This window comes from Ixodes scapularis, unplaced genomic scaffold, assembly GCF_016920785.2.
Source record: "Ixodes scapularis isolate PalLabHiFi unplaced genomic scaffold, ASM1692078v2 PGA_scaffold45__5_contigs__length_3442486, whole genome shotgun sequence".
Classification (NCBI taxonomy): Eukaryota; Metazoa; Arthropoda; class Arachnida; order Ixodida; family Ixodidae; genus Ixodes; species Ixodes scapularis.
This window is the reverse complement of record NW_024609874.1, coordinates 1,289,159-1,293,425: the sequence shown is the minus strand read 5'-3', so window position 1 is coordinate 1,293,425 and position 4,267 is coordinate 1,289,159. Positions and strand designations below refer to the sequence as shown.

At 43.9% G+C, this 4,267-nt stretch overlaps 1 long non-coding RNA gene across 1 annotated transcript; it reads right to left on the bottom strand.

Moving 5' to 3' along the window:
• Positions 1 to 273: 273 nt before the first annotated feature.
• LOC120844096 lies at positions 274 to 2,685 on the bottom strand. Its single transcript, XR_005716324.2, has 3 exons — positions 2,621 to 2,685; positions 2,393 to 2,478; positions 274 to 330 (listed from the first exon to the last, which is right to left on the bottom strand). It is a non-coding gene; the product is annotated as an uncharacterized LOC120844096 (long non-coding RNA).
• Positions 2,686 to 4,267: the final 1,582 nt, after the last annotated feature.

The window sequence follows — 4,267 nt, the reverse complement described above, 5'->3', positions numbered from 1 at the left end:
TAATATTTTGAGCATTGCTGAAAACAGGTGGATGGGTATCTGGTATGCCCTTTGATTAGTTGCGGATCGTTTCAAATCAGAGGGTAGGCGCTTCTGCGATCTGAGCGCATGCTCGGTATTTAACAATAGTTGAAATTGAACTCTGCAGGAATCTTCAATCATAACAAACAGAATGTGCATGCCAAAAGGCTTAGCAATTGAAACACTCACCATCTATCTATTTTCGTTTCTTGTCCGCAAGAAGCTGTCGTATATGTAGCCTCCCTTGCTTAAGCCGCTCCTCCCTAGTGTCCCGGTTGGGTCTCGTCCTGATGAATCGTCGGTGGAGACCTGAGGTGCAGTCAACATCAGATTAGACCTTTTGAGACAGAACCATATACTTGCTGGGAGGAAGTACACCCAAACGAATTTTAGCCATGTCATTCATAGGGAGTTTTAAAATGAAAGGCCTGACGTAAAATGAGACGTCAATACTGACGCACCCCTTTTGCGAACCTAAAATTTTGAAGGCCTTGTCCCCCTCGCTAGGGCGACAAGGCACATGAATCCCGGCATGTGGATGAAATTTTTACCTTAAGATCCTGACTCAATGCCCATCCCCGAATATTCGACCACCACACTTTTAGAAAAAGATAACTTTTTAGAAAACACCAAGTCATCGACTACCCCTACAAAAGTCTGAACCAAGCCTACTCGTACCGTGGCTTGTTTGCTCCGTGCCGCCCCCGAGTTAATTCGGGCTGACAATGTTTCTTTTTTCAAATGGAACGCACATTCTTAGTTTCGGTTTCACTTCTAGAGGCAGGTGGATACTTTTGTAAAGCTTCCTCCCTATGCGCTTCCGAGTCAACATTTTTGCAATGGCCAACCCCCGGGGTTTGATTTTTGCGCTCCTTGACAAATGCTGAAACTCATATAGCAGTGATGTGATTGGCCTAAGCCATTTTGAAGCGCCTTTTGGAGCAGCCAAAACAGTGTTTTGGAGCAGAAAAAGTAGATTTTAAAGCAGATATTCTAATAAAAATAAAAATATTTGTCTTAAATGCTGGACACGCGAAGAGAATCTTGCTCGCCGAAATAAAACAATTATGGTCAAGTTCGGCCACCTGGGAGTCTTTCAAGATGTAACTGAAATTCCAATGACATGACAGATTTCTTTTTGTTTTTTGAAACATTCTGCAAGGATGGAGCAAGCTTTGCTTTAGCTTAGGGTAGTAATGAATGTCCAATTTCAATTCCAAAGAGGCATTGCGACATCCCACAAGTGTACAGTGCTGTAGGCGTTGCCAAGCAATTCCGAAAAACCGCTTGCCACCGTTTTACTGATTGCCGACGTGCCAGATTATCGTCAAAAGTAATTAAATGTAAAACAATGAATTGCAAGCGTCCAGGCTGGTGCCTCTGTCGTGCAATTATGTTCGCATGCACGTGAGGGCAACTCCGGCAGGCTTGCAGGGTGCACGTGCTTTGTCGCGCGAGCGAAACGGCTGTTCGATCGAAACTGACACCATGCCTTTCTGCTCCGTCGCCAACTGGTTGCCAAAAGTCTATGCAAAATGTAACTGCCCAGCATGCGACAAAAAAGAGTCCAGCGCCGCGTGCTTGCAAGGCCGGCAGGCGAGGTACAAGCTAAACACAGAAAAAAAAGAACCTGATCGCATTGATGCAAGACATCGCGAGCCAGGGTCGCTTTGTGCAACGACTGAACTCGAGACAAATAAGCGCACTCTGCGGGTTCAGCGTGCAGACATTCCCTTCTTTGCTTTAGCTCACTTCAACTTTTCTTCGCGACACATTTTTTCACGTACCGGGGTCCCTCTCGAAAGAAAGCCCACCAAGAGAAACCTACGTAATCAATACTTCGACACAGCAGTCTTTGAGTTAGAGAGGAATTTTTGTAGCAGCATATGTTTTAAACAAGAATGTGAATGTTGATGAACATGCGGCGGTCCTTATGTTTCAGTTTAGGAAGCTCCATATCTGCAACGCCGTGTGGCCGTTGATTTCAGGAGAGAGAGCTTCAGCTCAAAAAGTAACTCCCGCCGCGCCGAAACATAGTTTCGTTTCACAGCGTCACGTCATGGCTGGTACCCAGCACGCTAGCGTCGACGGCATGGCGGAAAAAACCATGCAAAAAACTATGGACGATTGATGCAGGGTATTTTGTGTCGGGCGGCCGTTTGCGCCGCCTAGCTCATGCATGCTCAGTTACGGTACTTAGTTTAGTCTCAGTTCTGAAAGGCGACCAAAATTGGCCCTTTAACGCAGGCTTGGCGCAGATTACCCATATTTTGGCAAAATGTAGCAGGATGTAGCAGGGTTAGCCCCTTGGCGCAGTTTGGCACTATTGGCGCAGCCATCACATCACTGATATAGGCAGGCAATAGCTCACCTTGAAAATACTTGCTCTTGGTGGCCGAGAACAAACTCGTGTTCCTGATTGGCAGCCATGTGCAGCGAAGAATACCTCCACATATCCTGAAGAACCCAGTCTCAGTCTAATACAGATTCTTTGGCAGGACAGAGACACAAAAGCCTGACACAAGACCACTATAAAGACAGGAAATAGAGTGTCTGTCAGGAATAAAACACACAACTCAGATAGGCATCAATCACTCACCTTGAAAACACTTGCGATGAGCGGCAAAGAGCAAACTTCTGGCCTTGATTGGCTGGGGCTTGCCACCAAGACCTGCATGTATAAGAAAGAACCCAATCGTAGTCAAACTTGGGTGTTTTTGCAGAAGAGACACAACAAAATACCAATGCAAGACCACAACACACAGGAAACAGCATCCAAGAGGAATGCAACACAAAACTCATATAGGCGGGTAATAGCTCACCTTGAAAATACTTGCTCTTGGTAGCCGAAAACAAACTCATGTTCCTGATTGGCAGCCATTTGCTGCGAAGAATACCTGCACATATCCAAAAAAAGAAACCAGTCTGAGTCTAACACAGATGCTTTGGCCGGACAGACACAAAAGTCTGATACAAACCACAAAAAGCAGGAAATAGTGTCTGCGAGAGATGAAAACAGACCCAGGTGGAGAGGCTGGTTCTGTTTCACCTTAGTCAAATAGTGTAGCTCATTTTGCTAAAACAATGCATATTTGCTAAAAAATGTATAATATATATTTTGCCCCATTTAGCAGAGTTTACTGCCAAGGGTACCTGTACACCAGAATAAGTCAGACTTAGTTTTTTTTTTCTTTTGATGAGCGACAACAGAATCCTAAACAGGTGATGAAACAAAATATAAGCCTACCAAGCCAGGCTAGTTTGCCTTGATGCAAGTACAGCGCCTCGGCCAAAAAATGAGGTTCTATTCTTGGTCACTTGTCATATTTGGTGGGAATAGTAAAGTAAATGAAAATAAGGCTATCTCTCTTGCAGCCGACAGCTACAAACGAAATTCATATACCTCGATAACCGACCTAAAAATAAAATTGGGTGGTGGCGAAGTAATTTATGGTGTCAAATTTCAAATTTACAGATTGTGTAGTTCTGGTTTAAGTCCTCCTGGTGTATATTTTTATCCTTATTGATTATATTTAAATTTATTATTATTTTTTAAGGCACTAGCACATCATTTATACGCTAATTCACCTTTAGAAGTGTTTTAAGAATACTCCACAGCTTCCTAGTGCTCGTAATAAATTCTCAATAAAAGCGGCTTTCAATTTTTTTCTTGCTCTCGCTGCTGCTTGCTTCCTCACCCTTAAAATGCTGACAACTCGACACAAAAGTAATAAAAAAATGTGCTTCAAATGTGATGAAGATGAGCATTTCCAAGTTGTACCCTTGCTTCATGCCCTGACCAAGCTACCATACCGTAGCTGAGTGCAGCGACGAATGGTCCCAGGTGCTGTGACCCGACCGTATATAGCCTTACAGTGGCGCGACTCATGCAGCCCCTATGCTTGATGATGGAGCCAGTGTGCGAGGTGCGACCTGCTTGAGCTGTGCAAGCCACAGCTTTACAGCCTGCAAAGGGTGGGAAGATGCCCCTCCCTTTGCAGAGCTTGCAATAGCTCAACAAGAAGCTATTGCAAGCACTAGGGAGCCAGTGTGTGAATAAAAGCACTTCTGGATGTGAATTAGTGTGTAAATTATGAGTCTATACGTTAAAACTTAAAAAAAAAAGTATTTATAAATATAAAATATATATATATACTGTAAACGACTAAATTTTCGAGAGGACCTAATTTTCGCCGATTTTGCGAATCGCCTACAAACGCGAAAAATATGTCCCGCGAACAACTCG